The sequence below is a fragment of the Sorex fumeus genome, unplaced genomic scaffold, assembly GCF_029834395.1.
Source record: "Sorex fumeus unplaced genomic scaffold, SorFum_2.1 ptg000036l, whole genome shotgun sequence".
Taxonomy (NCBI): domain Eukaryota; kingdom Metazoa; phylum Chordata; class Mammalia; order Eulipotyphla; family Soricidae; genus Sorex; species Sorex fumeus.
The window spans coordinates 2,651,534-2,670,489 of record NW_026606093.1 but is presented as its reverse complement, the minus strand read 5'-3'; positions in this window follow the sequence as shown (position 1 = coordinate 2,670,489).

Below are 18,956 nucleotides of genomic sequence, written 5' to 3'. Positions count from 1 at the left end.
AGAGAAAGAAGGTTCAAATAATCTTCCTTAGAAAATGAATGTTTTCTAATATTTTTAAAATAACATTTCAAAATGCATAATGGAGTTACTCATAAATTCAGTTTTCAAGGCAACAAACCACTAAATGAAACAGTGTATTAAAGTGATAAACTTCTGGAGTTTAAAAATTACATTCATGCTTTTTTACATTAATACATGTAAATATTACATTCATGAATCAGACTTTCTGAAATTAAAAATTACATTCATAAACTGATAGAAATATGTCAAATTTTATACAGTTTTTGTCATTTTGAGTCAAGCCTGGCAATGCTCAGGGGTTACTCCTGGCTTTGCACTCAGGAATTACTCCTGGCAGTGTTCGGTGGACCATGTGGGATGCGGGTCGAACCCAGGTCAGCAGTGTGCCAGGCAGACACCCTACCCACAGTACTGTCACTCCAGCCCCCAATTTTATACACTTTTAAGGAGACTTTGACATATAGTATCTGCCTTCCTATACTTAAAAAGCAAGAACATCTTTTTTAGTTCTGCTGGGGAACATTTATCCCCAACATGCCTGAACACACTGAGCATTTGGGTCAGAGCCTGGCTGTGGGGCGAAGGAGGACGAGTGCATGGAGAAATACCCTCCGCGAACAGTTGGTTATGACTCACTTTATTAACAAAATATACACAATTTTATAGAGGGTCTCAGCTTACAGGAAGTCCAATACACAAAGTTTAGCATTATTGGCCTATTACCTTTTCTTCTCTGCTTCACCCTGGTCCAATCCCGTTCAAGGTTAGGCATTGCGGTTAGAATGACTTGCTAAGCATCCGTGACAGTTTTCTGTGTTTTGGGCGTATGTGACTCGGAGGTCGAGTGAGGCTCAAGGCCGGACACCTGGTGCTGACTCCCTGTTTTGCTAACTTTGCCCAGTTACTCCTTCTTGTGAGGCTTCTCTTGAGGGTCGTTTTGCAAGGTCGGGTCTTATCTGCTCCAGCGCCCGTCACCTTGCTCCACATAGTTCCATATTTATTTCACTATATATTGAAGATTGAGGCCTGGAATACTTTTAAGGACTGCTTCAGTTAAAGTTAAATGTTCAATTAATTACAAATCAAATATGTGGCATGAGATTTTAAGCACATATTAAAATGCATCTGCTGCATCTAAGGTCACATATATTTTTTGCTTGTTTGTTTTGAGGCCACATCCGGTGGTGCTCAGGGACTGCTCCTGGCACTGATATACAGGATCACTCTTAGTGGTGCTCAGGGAACCATGTGGGGTGCCGGGGAAATCAAACCTAGACTGGCAGAATGCAAGGCAAGTACTCTGCCCACCCCCAACGTACTATAACTCCAGACCTAGATAGCACATCTTATGTTTTAAACTGTGTCTGTTCCTCCACTTCTTTACAGAGGCCACTCCCAGCTATGATGAGCATAAGTTCACCTCTTATAATTCCTAAGATCCAATGTACCACACCAGGTGAAGCTCGGGAACCATCCAGCATTGCCTCAAATTCTTATCCTCTAAATTATCAAATCGTTTCCTCTAATTTTTCAGATAAGTGTCCTCTTTATTCTAAATGGCCTGAATCTTGTGAATTTAGTTTTATATGTGCTTTATAAAATTGGAGACAAATGCTTTGTAAAACATATAGATTTATTCATAACATTTAGGTTGCTATCTCTGCTAGCTACTGGGATATGTAGAGCTATGTGACTCTATAGAGCTCTAGTGGTAATAATTAATAGTGCTCAACAGTGAATGGATAATACCTGGACTTTTTCTAAAGCATTAACTTATGCTTTGAATGCTATACGTCATTCAGTCTCATTTCAAGGGAACTTTATTTTCCCAAATCCAGAGGATTTTTCTTTCAGGCATATTGGTTCTTAATTCTGTCACAAAAAATAATTCAAGGTAGGTGTGGAAACCTTTTAAATTTCAGGAAAAAATGCATTATATGCTGTTTTTTAACATGCATAAGACTGGACAAACAATACAACGGGCAAGGCACTTGCCTTGCATGCAGCTCACCTGTGTACATCCTTGCACTCACATCCCTTGAGCACTCCCAGGACTGATTCCTGAGCAAGGAGCCAGGGAGAAGCCCTCAACACAGCTAAATACGGCTGTCATCTATAGATTTTCAACATATATCTTTAAAGAGTCAGACTCCACTCATACTGTGGCATTAAAATCAAACATACTTGCACTCTCTCTCTCTCTCTATTTCTCTCTCTTTTTCTCTCTTTGGTTTTGGGTCACGCTCAGCAATGCTCAAGGATTACTCCTGACTCTGTGCTCAGGAATCACTCTTGTCAGTGCTCAGGGGACCAATGGGGTGCTGGGGATTGAACCAAGGTAGACCATGTGCAAGGCAAATGTCCTATCCCTGATTGCACTCTTATTTGCATGTTCTAGGCTATGCTTACTATTAGTGAAGACAATGAAATGAAAGAAATGGTCTGTTGAACCAAAAGCCAGATCACTGCAGCTGGACACTCTAATCCCTTCCCTTGTTTATGGAATGTGTGCCTTTCCACACTCCTATAAGGTGCTCAGGATAAAATTCTCTGATATAATATATTATATTTAGACCATTTAGAGGGTGAACATGATAGAATCTTAATCTAGTACTTTAGGGTTTTTTTTAATCATGGACCATTGGCTTACGTAATATATAAATTTCAAAAGTATAGTTTCTTATAACTTTTTGTTTGTTTTATTTTGTGATCATGCCCTGTGGTACTCAGGGCCTACTCCTAGCTCTGCACTCAGAAATCACTTCTTTTTCTTTTTTGTAATATCTCAGATATTTTTTCAAATTTATTATTTATCAGGAGTGACTGAAATAAAAACAAATGCATAGTTTAGTCTTGTCACCATTGTAGAAGTGGCTTTGAGAACGAATCAGATAACTCATTGCTTACTATCTTTAACAAGTCATAAGTTGCTACAGGCAGGAGTTGAGAAGGAGTCGGTAAAATACATATATATGTATTTTAAATTTATTTATTGAATCATTGTGAGAACAGTCACAAAGCTTCAGGTTGAAGTCTTGGTCATACAATGATCAAGCACCCATCCCTTCACCAGTGCATATTTTCCTTCACCAAGAACCCCAATATACCCCTATCCCACCCCTTCCCCTGCCTGTGAGGAAGATGATTTCCACTGAACTCTCTCTCTACTTTGACTGCATTCATTATTTTGACAAAAGATGCACCATTATTATTTGGAATTTCCCCTAACAATCAGATCTACTGAAAAGGCATCATGAAATAATTTGCTTTCTATTGCTGGTTATGAAGAGCATATGATGTTGCTGATATTTTGCTAATTAAATCTGGAGGGATTTCTGCCAAAAGCCGCATAGTTCCAAGATTGGTTTGTGTGTCTCTGGGGCCATGGTTGTGCTGGAAAGCCACGTGTGGGGGGCAATTTGTGCTGGTTCTGCCCCCCTCCCATGGGGCCGCAGTTGCCCCGTCACAGCCGGCTCACATCTAGCTGTCCAATAGGCTCTGAGGTGGCAACCCCCATGCTGGGGGAGGGGGGGAGTGGAAACGGAAGGGACAGGCACCCTTTCTCTCCTGGGGGGAGGGGTGAACACGGTGCCGTAGCTTACTGCACAGCCCATTCACATTTCTGCCAAAAGCTTCTGGGTTCTGAATTAGGTTCATGTACCTCTAGGGCCATGGCCGTGCCAGAGAGCCTCTTGTAGGGGGCAACTTGCGGTCTCGGTGGGGCGAGAAGGACATGCCAGTTCTGCCCCCCCATCCCATTAGGCTGCATTTCAGGCTCAAGTTATATTGTATAATACAACATGCTTGTTCAGAGGAGACTAGGAAATAATTTATGTGTACTACCGACTTCATCGTACAAAACAAGCACAAAGCACCCTTCATGCCTCTGAGTACATTAAGTCAGGGACCCTTGAAAAAGGTGATGGTCTTCATGTGCCTATTGACCAGTTATGTGCTTTCTTTGGTGAGGACTAGTTGGTTATTAATTCCCAGGGACCCTTGAAATATGCACCGGTGAAGGGATGGTGGCTTGATTATCACCAGCAATCTTCCTCCAGCAGTCAATGAAGCCTTGTACATGGTGTCAGTTCCTTTGCCCTGAGGGCATCGTCTTGTGGCGACTGATGGTGCCTGACCCAAAAGAAGTCAATCCCGTCATGGGCGTGACTGACTGACTGTGCGCTCTTTCAGCCAACACAGGAGGGAGTGTTCTTGGGATCTGGAAGCGGTGGCATTGATTCTGAAGTAGGCAGCTTGGTAGATGATAATACCTTGCACAGACGCATCAAAGCTTTGACATAGACCCTTAATCCCATCGATTTGGAGATCTTAACCAAACAATCACGGAGCCATTTGAATTCTCAGCTCAGCTTCCACCAACATCTGCTGCTTAACGGGGTGCCAGCAAAGTCAAGGGGATAGACGAAGCATAAGGAAGAAGCCTCCGTGGTCCTGCCCGATGCCAGACTGTCCTCAAAGTAGTGCCAAAATTGGATTCGTTTGTCTACACTGCCTCGGAAGATCTGCTTGTGCTTATATTTGAAGGCAAAGTTGAGAACCTGGGTGAGGAAGTTATCTGATGACACTGGGCAGCTTGGCACCCCGGAAGGACAAGGCTCTCAGGTCTTTAGGGACACCAACCACGCAGTTCGTAGTGCCCTTGAGTTGCATCTCAGTGGTGATTTGTTACTGACCTGCTGTATCTGAGTACTTGTACTCACTTTTGCTGAGTACCAGGCAGCTAAGAGGCCAAAGCAGGTACTGGTTAGAGGTCCAGGGCTGTCAGGAATCGTTTATGAAGGGCTCAAGGAACCTTATGGGATTGAAACAAGTCAGTCTCAAAAGGCAAATGACCTTCCCACTGTACTGTTTCTCTGGCCTCAAGTTTCTTACAAAAACATCTAAAGATTTAGAGGGCTGGTGTTAAAATCTATTTTGTCATTCACTCTCCCAAGATAAAGCCTCATAAGTAATTTCCCTGGGTTATTAAAACAGTCACATAGCATATGAAAAGGTTAGTCTTTTTTATTAGATCTTATCTTGCTCTCCCAAGAGAGGGGGAATAGTCTTAAGAGAACATTGAAATTATACCTGGGAAGCTACTGAAGTTACAACTCAACAACTGTGCAAGCAAACCAGAGAAATACATCTATGATATTTTAAGAAGTTACTGAAGGAACACCAACAATGGTTTGTGTGGAATATTCACAACTGCATTTGTTGTAGGACCCAATTTTATGTCTTTTTAAAGGGCTTATTACTGCACACCAAAGGCCCATCTCCCTCTACCCTAGTTCCTTGAATACCCACACACTTCTATTCCCTTTCCCTTCTTGTGCCATCTTCTTAGCATCTTCCCTTTATTTCCATTTATTCTGTTTGTTCCACTACTTTACCTCTCTCTGCTCCATATATGGGTCCCATCAACTGATAGTTGTTTTTACCCTTCTGACATATTTCACGTAATAGACTCTCCAGCCCTAATTTTATAGTACTTGTAACAAAAGACAAGGTCTCACCCCTTTAAGTTTTCTTTGATTTTAGGCCCTACAAAGAGGCACAAGGAGCACCTGATGACAACTCCTATTGGTGCTTAAGGATCCCTAATATTACAACTGGCAAGGATTAAGAGGCCATGTGGTGCTGGAGATAGAACTTGGGGTAGGGGCATGCTAGGAATGTGCTCCATATTATTTCCCAGTCCAATATTTCATCTTTTGAATGGCTAAATAGTACACCACTTTAAATAAATAAAATGTTTTCTTTGTCCGTTGTCCTTTGGAGCATATGCTGTTTCTTGATGTTTTATTATGGTTAATGATGCTGCAATTGCACTCTTTACTATAGCCAGAATCTGGAAAAAACCTGAGTGCCCGAGAACAGATGAATGGTTAAAGAAATTTTGGTACATTTACACAATGGAGTACTATGTAGTTGTCAGAAAAGTTGAAGTCATGAAATTTACATACAAGTGGTACTACATGAAAAGTATCATGTTAAGCGAAATGACTCAGAAAGAGAGGGATAGACATAGAAACATTGCATTGATCTGAGGAACATAAAGTAACAAAATAGGAGACTAACACGCAAGAGTGGCCGAGATTAGTACCAGGAGGTTTGCTCCATGGCTTGGAGGCCAGCCACACATGCAGGGGAAGAGGGAGCTCAGATAGAGAAGGGAGCACCAAATAAAGGGTGTTGGGAGGATCCTCCCAGGATGGGAGAAGCATGCTGAAAGTAGACTATAGACCAAACATGATTGCCACTCAATGCCTCTTTTGCAAACCACAGCACCCAAAAGGAGAGAGAGAACAAAAGGGAATGCTCTGCCACAGAGGCAGGGTGAGATGGGGGGAATGGGGAGTGGGAGGGATACTGGGACCTGTGGTGATGGAAAATGGGCACTGGTGGAGGGATGAGTACTTAATCATTGTATAATTGAAACCCGAGCACAAAAATTTGTAAGTCTACAACTGTACCTCTTGGTGTGTCACTAATAAAAATTTTTTAAAAAGTTTACTTGTGATGAGAAAAAATAAATAAAATATAAAATAAAATAAAAATAATTTTCTTAGCAATAAATAAATAAATAAAAATTTTTAAAAATAATGCTGCAATTAACATAGGTATGCATATATCTTATTAGTGTTTTTGTTGACTCTGGACATATATGATTGCTAGATCATTCAAAAGATCTTATTTTTCATTATTGTAGAATATTCTCATATTGTGGGTTTTTTAAAAAAATTTTGGTGTTTTTTTTTTTTTTTTTGCTGGAGCAATAGCACAGCAAGTAAGGTGTTTGCCTTGCACGCGGCCAACCTGGTCAGCCCAGGTTTGATTCCTCTGCCCCTCTCAGAGAGCCCAGCAAGCTACCTAGAGTATCTCGCCCACATGGCAAAGCCTGGCAAGCTAACCATGATGTATTTGATATGCCAAACACAGTAACAAGTTTCACAAGGTTTCTGGGCCCGCTCGAGCAAATCAATGAACAATGGGAGGACAGGCTACAGTGCTTTTTTTGCCACACCTGGCAATACTCAGGAGTTACTCCTGGCTATGCATTCAGGAATTACTCTTGGCTATGCCCTTTGTACCACTCTAGATGCTGAACATAGATGCAAAACTTCAATAAAATATTAGCAATAACACATTAAAAGTATCATGTAACATATAACACGCATCTACAAAAAAGATGATATCTTGCATTAAATTGCGCCTTGATTAGAATGATATGATATTATGTTAAAGGAAGGGTTTCAGAAGATAGGACAAGTACCAGATGATCACAATTATCTATGGTATATAGAGAAACAAAAGAAGGAGCTAGATAGTGTTGAACAATAAAAAACTATTGATCTTGGAGTACAAAACCTATATTATCAAGGTAGGAGAATGAGGAAATGGACTAGAAGTTACATTGGTAGAAGATCTTGGGTATCTTTATGATGAGGTGCAGTAAATAAACCTCAAATCCATAAATGTTGACACTGTTGTAAACTTTCCACCTAAATAACAATAATAATAATAAAACTAATCAGGAAATTATATGTATTATGAACAAATAGGATTTTTAGTTAAATTTTACTTTAGTTAAAATTTATTCCAATGAAATATCTGTAAACAACTATAAGACAGTGATAAAAAATAAAGAATAAAAATTATGTGGAAATAAATATTTTATGCACATAGATTGAAAAAATTCATGTTGTTAAAATGTCATCCTGTCAAAGCAATACATAGTTTTGCTACATACCCAATAAATATAGTGGTATTTTTCACAGAAAAGTAAATAAAGTAAAGGCCCTCCCGTTGATCGTCGATTTGCTCGAGCGGGCCCAGTAACGTCTCCATTGGAGACTTTGTTGTTACTGTGTCTGGCATATCGAATACTCTCGGTAGCTTGCCGGGCTCTCCGAGAGGGGCGGAGGAATCGAACTCGGGTCGGCCATGTTGGCCGCATGCAAGGCAGACGCCCTACCCGCTGTGCTATCGCTCAAGAATACTGAAATTTGTATGGAGTTACAATAGATGCTGAATAACCAAAACAATCTTGAAAAATAACAAAGATGGGAGATAGTGTTTCTGTATTTCAAGTTATAGTAACAGGAAATAGCAATTAAAATAATTTAGTATTGACATAAAAAGGGCCCAGGTATTTGAGGCATATGTTAATGCAGGAAGAACAGTGGAATCAAAGAGATGTGCCCGGAGCCGGAGGTTCTTCGTCCTCTTAGCTATTTCTTCGACGTTCTTGAAGGCGTTCCAAGCCGCTCTCTTCCTCCTGCGCAGCTCGGATGCCAGGTCATTTGTCATGTTGACTTCTCGACCTAGGTACACATAGCTGTTGCATTCGGAGATGGTCGTTCCGTTGAGAGCGAATGGGGCATCAGGGATGAGGCTGTTTCTTCTCATAAACATTGTCTTCGTAAGATTCAGCTGTAGTCCTACCTTTCCACACTCATGGTCAAAGTCAGCCAGCATTTGTGCCGCTTGACTGATGTTTGGTGTTATTAAAACAATGTCATCAGCAAAGCGGAGGTGGTGTAGTTGCCGACCATCTATCTTCACTCCCATTCCTTCCCATTCCAGTCATCGCATGATGTTCCCGAGGGTGGCACTGAAGAGTTTCGGTGAAATGGTATCACCCTGCCGCACCCCTCTCTTGACATCAACGATCACTTCTTTGTAGAATGGTGAGATCCTGGTAGTAAATCCACAATACAGCTCACGGAGGATCCTGATGTATTGGGCTTGAATGCCCTGATTGGCTAGGGTTTCAATGACAGCTTCCATCTCAACAGAATCAAAGGCCTTCTTTAAATCAATGAACGTTAAACAGAGCTGCATCTTGAAACCTCAATGAGCTTGGTTATCATGTGGATATGGTCGATGGTGCTGAGTCCTTTGTGGAACCCGGCTTGCTCACATGGTTGTCCTTCATCTAGTGTTCTGTCAATCCTATTTAGGATGACTCGAGTGAACAACTTGTAGATGACAGACAATAGGCAGATCGGGCAATAGATGCCAATGTCATGGATGTCTCCCTTCTTGAACAGTAGTACGGTCCTGCTGGTTTTCCATTGGGACGGAACCTTGCATACCGACAGGTAGTGTGAAAGAATTGAAGGAGCTATTCTTGGAATATCACTTTTCACTCAAATGAGAAAAAGAATCCGGAGTTCCGACATCCGTCGATGATCAAGAATCAGGGATGCTGTCTCATTTACCAAGGTGTCAAAAATCAGATGGGCTGGTCACGTAATGAGATTTAAAGACGACCGCTGGACTAGAGCTGTTACCGACTGGATTCCACGGGATGTCAAAAGACCGCGTGGCCGCCCACCTACCAGTTGGTCAGACTTCTTCATCAAGATCATGAACGATCGGTTTGAGGCTCTTCATGTTCCCAGAGCGAACAGATGCCATTGGGCTACACGAGCACGCAACAGGGACAAATGGAGACGTTACTGGCGCCCGCTCGAGCAAATCGCCGATTAACGGGAAGTTAAGTGATTAAGTGACATAAAAACAGAAAAATAGATAAATAGTACAAAACTGAGAACTCAGATATAAATTCATGGAGAGATGCTTAATGAATTCACAACAAAAATCTAGTAATACATAATAGGAAAGAGGCAGTATGTATCTTTAATAAAATAAAGGTAAAGGTAAAGGCCCTCCCGTTCATCGTTGCTCGAGCGGGCCCAGTAATGTCTCCATTGGAGATTTTGTTGTTACTGTGTTTGACATATCGAATACATCACGGGTGGCTTGCCAGGCTCTGCCGTGTGTGTGAGCTTGCCAGGCTCTCCGAACCTAAGGAGGGGTGAACCGGCCCAGGTCGGAAGCTTTAATAAAATGGTCTTAGGAAATTGGAGAGACACCTGAAAAATAGTGAAATGATCTCTATTTTATAATGCACTAAACTTGATGCAAAATGAATTAAAGTATAAGGAAAAATTAAAGTATAAGATGGAATGCATGTTTTGCATGCCAGAGGCTCCTAGTTCCATACCCAGGACCTCATACCCCACCAGGTGTAATCCTAGTGACCCTGGATACTGCTGAGTGTGGCATTGGTGGGTCCCCTCAGTTCTGGGCTCCAGCAATGACAAATCACCAGATCTTTGCACTGAATCTTCTGGCCTGCAATATCATCAAATATTTCCAGGATTAACCCTTGGATCTCTTAGCACTGCAGAGAGGCTCAGAGAAAAAAAAGGATAAAAAAGGATTAAAAGGACTTAAATATTTGACCTGGATCAATACAATTCCTTGAAGTAAAAATAGAAGTTTTTGGCTATTGAACTTGGTGATTATTTTTTGAGACATGATGCGTGAAGCATGTAGAGGAAAGGCAAGGGTCAACAAGTGTGGTTGAAATGAAGCCTAGAACTAGTTCATAGCAAAAAGAAAATAACTGAAAATACAACCAAAGAATTGATAGAAATCACTTGACAATTACATATCTAATAAGATCTTTGTATTCAAAATACATAATGAAAGAATATAGACTGTAAAAGAGTAAAGTAAATAGAATTTATTTCAAGGAAGACAACTAAGTGGTTAATATATAGAATTTCTCCCTCCTTTGACTATATAAAATTCCCAGCATCTTTAATCACTATGGACTGATGAAGAAGCAAGCTATAAGTATGAGTTATTATCTCACACTCCTTAGAAGGGCTATTATCATGATGAGATAACAAATTTTGGCAAGGATGTGAGGAAAAGGGAATTATAATACATTGGGGATCCAAATTGCTTCTATTGTTATGAAAAACAGTGTGAGTGCCTGAAAAAAATTTAAATTGAGCTAGTATATGATCTAGAATTTACACTTCTGGGAACATACCCCAAATGGCTAAGAGCAGTTTATCAAAGGTAGCACTGTAGGGGCTGGAGAGATAGCACAGTGGGTAGGGCGTTTGCCTTGCATGCGGCCGACCCTGGTTCAACTCCCAGCATCCCATATGGTCCCGTGAGTACCGCCAGGAGTAATTCCTGAGTGCAGAGCATTACAGTATGACACAACTCCTGGTTTAAGTCTTTGGGAGACAATCTTAATTGTATGTCATTTACAACGTCTCTAAATCTTGAACCAGTCTGGTATCCCACACACTGACAAAATGAAGAAAATTATCTTTGTTCTGTTGCAAAACTGGCTCCTAGAAAAAATCTCCCATGAGGAGACATCACTTAAGATGTGGCTACCTAAATGACAAAGTCAGAACACACAGGAGCTGTCATGTCCAGAAAAAAGAAGGAGAAGGGAGCATAGTAATATCATCCAAGATATTCGGTATTCCTCTGGTGTTTTTCTCCCTAGAAATTTTACTTGCTAGAAAAATTTTAGCACAGCAATAGGGCATTTGCCTTGTGAACCGCCGGCCCGGCCAAGCCAGATTCGATTCCTCTACCCCTCTCGGAGAGCCCTGCAAGCTACTGAGAGTATCTAGCCCTCACGGCAAGCATATTTGATATGCCAAACAGTAACAACAAGTCTCACAATGGAGACGTTACTGGGCCTGCTCGAGCAAGTCGATGAACAACGGAAGGACAGTGCTACAGTGCTACTTTGCTGACCATCCTCTGTTTGGATTCTATCTTCAAAATATCTGAATATTAGTAATAGATTTCATGGTTCCCTCTCAACCTGCTCTTACTTTAGATTTAGCGGACTGGGCTGGGGTGGTGAACACATTTGAGTCATCGCTGCTTAGGGGATTCTCCTGGCTCTGCACTCAGGAATTCCTCCTGGTGGTGGTTGGGTACTATATAAGATGCCAAGGATGAAACTTAGGTCAGCCACATGCAAGATAAGCGCCCTACCTGCTGGACTATTACTCTGACCCCTAGATATGTATGGAAATATTTCACTCCATGACAGGTAGTAAAATTTCCTATAAAGATGTCCCTAATTTTCTTGTTCCAAAACAATATTATATTTTCCCACTTTTCTTGGACAACTTTTCAGAAAGGTATCTTTTATTCCTCATAGCAATGAAGATGGGAAGTCTTTTAATGTGTCTCTTAAATAGGTATCAAATGGCATTTTTTATTCTTATTAATCAAAATCCAAACAAGAAGAAAGGGATAGACATAGAAACATTGCATTCATCTGGGGAACATAAAGTAACAAAAGAGGAGACTAACACCCAAGAATGGCCGAGATTAGTACCAGAAATTTTACTCCATGGCTTGGAGGCCAGCCACACATGCTAGGGGAAAAGGGAGCTCAGATAGAGAAGGGAACACCAAATAAAGGGTGTTGGGAGGATCCTCCCAGGATAGGAGAAGATGCTGAAAGTACACTATAGACCAAACATGATTGTCACCCATTGCCTCTTTTGCAAACCATAAAACCCAATAAGAGAGAGAGAGAGAACAAAAGGGAATGCCCTGCCACAGAGGCAGGGTGGGATGAGAGGGATGGGGAGTGGGAGGGATACTGGGATCCGTGGTGGTGGGAAATGGATACTGGTGGAGGGACGGGTACTTGATCGTTGTATAATTGAAACCCAAGCACAAAAATTTGTAAGTCTACAACTGTACCTCGTGATGTCTCACTAATAAAAATTATAAAAAAAATAAGAGTTCAGAAAGCTAAGACCTGAGGATTTCTGATAGATTTGATTGTTGAAGTTACTTACTCCCTTGCTTGAAAATAATTTTCTTATTTTTTTTGTTTTTTGAATTTTCTTATTTTTTATTATTAAAAGTATACTTAAACTTTTCATAAGATATTATCTTTTAAGGCGTCAGGCTGGAGGTGGGAGGGAACTTAGGTCATTGGTGGAGGGATGGCGTCATGGAATAAAAAGATTGCAGCCAGTGACAATTTATGCATGAACTCCGATTATAAACAACTTTCTAAATCATGGTGACTAAATAAAAAAATATAAATTAATAAAAGAAACAAATTTGGTAACTGTGCTGATGGATGCTAACTTGTCTTATTATGGTGATAATTTTACTCTCTATGCAAATTTTTACTCATGTTGTATGACTGAAATTAGTACATATTATGTGTCAATTATACTTCAAAAAGTATATTCAATTAATAAAGTGAAAAAACTACCTTTAAATCTAGTCACCACTGGGTCTTCATAAATATTGTGACAGAGTACAAGAGAGCAGCTAGGAGAGTAATTTCAGTAGATCAAGTTGATCTTTGGTCCCCTCTTAATTCCAGTTCTTATATGCTCTCCCTTTTTCAAATTTCTCCCTCATGCTCAGAGACTGAGAGATAGTGCCCAGACCTCCAGGATGCCTCATCACCTTAGAGACAGACCTTCCAAAATTAACTTTCACTCACCTATTCTTTTTTTAAAAATTTTTATTAGTGAAACACCATGAGGCACAGTTGTAGACTTACAAATTTTTGTCCTTTGGTTTCAATTATGCAGTGATCAAGTACCCATCCCTCCACCCATGCCCATTCCCCGTCTCCAGTGCTCTCAGCATCCCTCCCACCCCCATCCCCCATTCCACCCTGCCTCTGTGGCAGGGCATTCCCTTTTGTTTTCTCTCTCCTTCGGGGTGTTGTGGTTTGCAAAGGAGGCATTGAGTGGCAATCATGTTTGGTCTGTAGTCTACTTTCAGCATGCTTCTCCCATCCTGGGAGGATCCTCCCAACACCCTTTCTTTGATGCTCCCTTCTATATCTGAGCTGCCTTTTCCTCCAGCATGTGCAGCTGGCCTCCAAGCCATGCACTGAACCTCCAGTACTTATCTCAGCTATTCTTGGGCGTTAGTCTCCTATTTTGTTACTTTATATTCCCCAGATGAATGCAATCTTTCTATGTCTATCCTTCTCTTTCTGACTCATTTCGCTTAGCATGGTACTTTCCATGTAGTACCAGTTGTATGTAAATTTCATGACTTCATCTTTTCTAACAGCTACATAGTACTCCATTGTGTAGATATACCAAGGTTTCTTTAACCAGTCATCTGTTCTCGGGCACTCAGGATTTTTCCAGATTCTGGCTATTGTAAACAGCCACTCACCTATTCTTTTCAAACTTATGGAACAACTATCGTGGGCATGGCTTGTCTAGAACACTTCTGATACCTCTCTTTCCAGAATTATCCCCTTCCAACCATCCCTTCTTTAAGTTCAGTCTTTTGTTCTCCCTTATGTAAATCTGACACCAGAATATCATAAATCAATATGAATCCAATGTTTTTCACTCTAGATAGTGGACAAAAACTTCCATTTATTTTTCGACTTAGATTTTTATTTATTATCACACATATACTATAAGATAAAGGTGAAGGACTGCAGAGGTGGTAGAGTGGGTGAAGCTATTTGTATATCCCTGACTCCAGCTCAAATCGCTGGCATTATGTTTTGTCTCCTGAGCACCTTTGAGAGTAATCCCTGAACACAGATGGGTGTGCCAAGAAAACAAGGAGTTGAATTAAAGATTGTATTATTTGTGGTTGCGCGAACGTTCGTTCAGTTGGAGGCCCTGAGACAAGGAGCGCAAAAGAAATTTATGTCATGGTGGGTCCAGGTTTTCTCAGACTTTCTTAGCCTAAAGTAAAGAGTCCCAAATCTCCTTTTATCACCATTCTACTGTTAATACTCCAAAGGGCTCAATACAGTGATGTCATCAAAAGAAGTTACAGAAAGAACATTGAGGCTGGCAAAGCATGTATTGTTTCCATGTATCTGCAGGACACTGCATTTTTGCCTAAGGAAAGAGATACAAAACCTAAAGGGAAATCTTTCTTGGACTACAAGTATTTGGGTTTGCATCCCAAAGACAGGGCTGGACACTTGAAATCTACATTCCAAACACCAGGCAGGGCCAGAGCCCAGAATCTACATGTCAAAGATTAGGCTGGGCTTCTGTGAGAAAAGGAAAAACTGACTGAAATTGATGAAAATATTTACTGAAGGCAGCTTAAAGGAAAAAGATGTTCAGCTTCATCCAAGCCAGTCAGGACACACGAGAAACCTCGCCCACTTTCATGGGTCCCTATGTTCCTGACCGTTGTACTGTACAGTCTACATGGGCTCATCCTGATAGCTCAGTACAGCCCTAACAATTTGTGTTCAAAGAAATTCCTGAAGTCACGTTAGTATTCTATTTATGATGTAATGAAGGGTGAGAGTTTTCTGTGATAGCACCAAGACAATATGATTAAAAAGCTGCTAGTTTAATAGTAATAGAGTTTAAAAGGTACATCATTAAAAAAATAATCTTCAGGTATGTTCACGATCATGATCACGACCATCCTGTTGTTCGTCGATTGCCTTGAGCAGGCCCCAGTAACGTTTCCTTCATCCTAGCCCTGAGATTTTTTTAAAAAGTGCCACATTCAAGGCTCTTTCAGGATTAGGAGAATGAGACCCATCATTGTTACTGGTGTTTGGCATATTGGGTACACCACGAGGAGTTTGCCAGACTCTGCCATGTGTGCAGGTTACATTCGGTAGTCTGCCAGTTTGTCCGAAGTAGGAATGAGATACTAAGATGTCCCGGAGCTGGGTTTTATAGTCTCTGAGTCTTGGCCATTGATGGGATTACACGGAGCCAGAGGGCCAGTGGGTGGGTGTGACCCCTGCCTACTGGAATTTGGAGGATCTGGGTGGAGGATGCTCAGCCCCGATCCAAGCATCAGGTATGTTATTCTTTTATAATGTCAATTGGAATTTTAATTTATTATAATTAATTAAAATTAATTAATTTAATAAATTAATTAAATTAATTAATTATAATTATATATAATTATTATTGGGGTAACATGGATTTAAAAATTGCTAAGAGCTTTTGCTTCTGGCATACAAAAGACCCCCCAAAAAGAGCCTCCACCACTGAGGGCATTTTTTTCCATCTATCAACCATCTGTGTGTGAGAAACAGAATATTCCTCAGTATGATCCTAGAAAAGGGGGAGATGTGAGAATCAGCTAGCTTACCTCTTCTCACTGTGGTCTTAAAGATTGTAGGAGACAGCTCAGGCCAGGAAGGATATATGACCTTGAGGTCAGTGAGCCCCCTGGGTGACTTATCTGAAGTGGGGAGGAGGAAGAAGGTCACTTTCTCCCTAACGGCCTCTGTCATCCGGGACCCAGGGTTACTGGGTTTGTTAGGATGCGGATTGAAATCTCCCTTCAACGACAAAGAGACTCCAGAGACTGCAAATAGCAAGCAAGGTTTATTGTAAGACTGACTGGCCTGGTTCCAGCTGCCTATGCAGACACACAGGTCCAGGAGGCTGGGCAAGACCCCAAGCCTCTCGAAGGGAGATCTTATATAGGCCTTCATTGAACGTTACAGCAGAGCCCACGCATTTCATCGCCAAGAGATTTGTAATAACACATACTTTCCTAACCAATCCATTTGAAAGTACATCACTCCTTAGCCTATAGTTTAAAGATCAGCATTTTTGTCAGTGCTTAGGAATGTCTTGGCTTTTAGGGCAGTCCTGAGTCTTGTGAGAGACATCTGGTTGTCTGGTCTAATCCCCACCCTTCTCGTGATTTGCAACTCGGGGCACCTGTATCCAAGTTCCTTGCTCAGGGGCAGAAAAACAAGTTATTTGGCAATGTGGGTTCCTGTAAAGAGGATCTGAAAAGGCTCTGCAGACCTATTCCTCACATTCTTAATCTAGGAAAGACAAGTTGGTCAGCATTCATCTGGTTCAGGGCCTCATCCCTCACAGGTTCTTGTCTGCCTCGCAGAAAGGAATTTCAGGAGTAGACAATCAGTGAAATAAACAGATTTTATGTGGAGGATTTTTAAGGTGTGGAGGGGGAGAGAGTGAGAGAGAGTAACATACTCAAGAGAGAACACGGACTTCTCCAAGGGCAGAGAGAGCCCCTACACACATACCGGCATTAGACACGAAACCATGAAAGTACACATCTCAAGAGGGGAGATGTGGTCGACACATGTGCTCAGCTGCCACATGTGCTCGGCTGCGTGGGTGCAGGCAGCACGTAGGCAAAAGCAGCACATGGGCTCAGGCAGTATATGCCCTTCCTTTGTTCAAGGTGGCCTTTATGGGGTTTCTCCAACCTGCCCCCCGAAGTGGGACTTCTACCTAGATCAAAGTGCATTGCTAAGAAGCTTACCAGGGGGATTGGGAGTGGTGATGATCTTTGAAATTCCTTTGCCTTTTGTTCCTGCAGGAGCTCTTTGGGCTGTTGCTGGAGCCAGTGGAGGTTCTTATCAGGCCTTAGTTCCTGTTTTCTGCAGTGCTGGCTTTTGCCATTGCCTTGGGAGGGGGGCCTTCCCTGTCTACCTGCCTACATCAACCTAACTGAGCTAATTGGTTGACACCACCAGTTGGTGGGAAGCACCTCTGAGCTGGAGTCAGGAGTCAATACACCCATATCTCATGTCCTGTGTCTCGCTGATAAGATGCTTCCTTGATGTATGGGAATGTTTTGCTTTCTTGATGTATAGAAATGCCTTACTTTCTGGATGTATGGGAATTGGGAATGTCTTCCTAACTGGGAATGTTTTCTTGATATATTGTTCTTGTATGCTGTCGTTCAGTTACGAAATGTTTGAAGATATTTCTGCCTTTGGAATTGTTTTTCTTTGTGCCTGCTCCTGAGGCCTGCGCGCCCAGGATGGCTATAAAAACCCTTGTCAGTAAACACTTGGGGTCGAGCTCTGACCTGAGTCAGGATGTGATGTCTCAGCCCCAGCTAGCTGGTATAATAAAATCTCGATGTGCATTTTGGATTCCCGCTAGATTATTTGTCTCTTTGAATATTGAGGAGTGGTCTTCGGTCCTAACTCTGTGCTTCTTCTTTAAGCATGTATCTGTTTATCTATTCTCCTAAACTGTTAAGTTTTACAATTATTTTATGACATTTAAATAAATTGTATTTATAAATTATATTACAAGATCAATATAACATATTTAAGGATAGTTGAATACCCTTTTCAGATGACTGCTGGGAAAATATTTTCTTCTAGTCAGTGGGGTGTCCTCCTGTATACTTCCCATTTCTTTCATTGAGTAGAAGCTTCTTTTTGACATAATCCCATTTGTTCATCTCTGTTTCCATTTGCTTGACCATTGACATTGAATCTTAGGAGATGCCTCTAGATTCAAGGTAATGAAGGTCTCTGTTAATGTTTCTTATAATGTAATTTATGGATTAAGGTCTGATACAGAGTCTAAATCTACCTCTGCTTCAATTTAAAACATTTTTGGTTTACTTTGTTTTGAGGCCACAACCAGGAGCACTCAGGGCTTATTCCTGGCTGTGTTCTCAGAGATCACTCCTGGAGGGCTTGGAGGACAAATAGATTCCTGGGGATTGCACCTGTATCTGCTGTGTGCAAGGGATGAACCCTTCCTTTTGCACTACCCATTTTGAGTTCATTATGTGCACGATTTGATAAGGGGCCTGAGTCTAGTTTTCACATGTGACTGACCAGCATTCTCAACACATTTCTTAGACTTATCTTTCTAACATTCATAACTAACTCTTTGCTTTCTTGTGAAAGATTAGTTAGCCATACACCTGAGGGTCTTTGTCTGGGCTCTCAATTCTACTCAAACTGGCTGGCAGTATATCTTGATTTCTTGCACAACCTTAACTAAAGATATGTTATAAAATAATTAATATGATTAATATCTCTATAGAACACAATTTAAAGTTGAGGCAGGAGAATCATTTCATCAACTTTGTTCCTAATGTTAGGGCATGACTCTGGATCTCCGACCACAAGCAAGGACCACGCAGGAATGCAATCAGCAAGCAGGTAATTTATTGAGCTGGCTAGCCAGGGTTAAGCCGCCTTCGCAGACACACAGATCCAGAAGGTTGGGCAAGACCCCAGGATTCTTCAAAGGAGATCTTATATAGGCCTTCACAGGCTGTTACAGCAGAGCCCATGCATTTTATAGCCAATAGATTTGCTGTAACAACAGATACTTTCCTAACCAATCCAATTA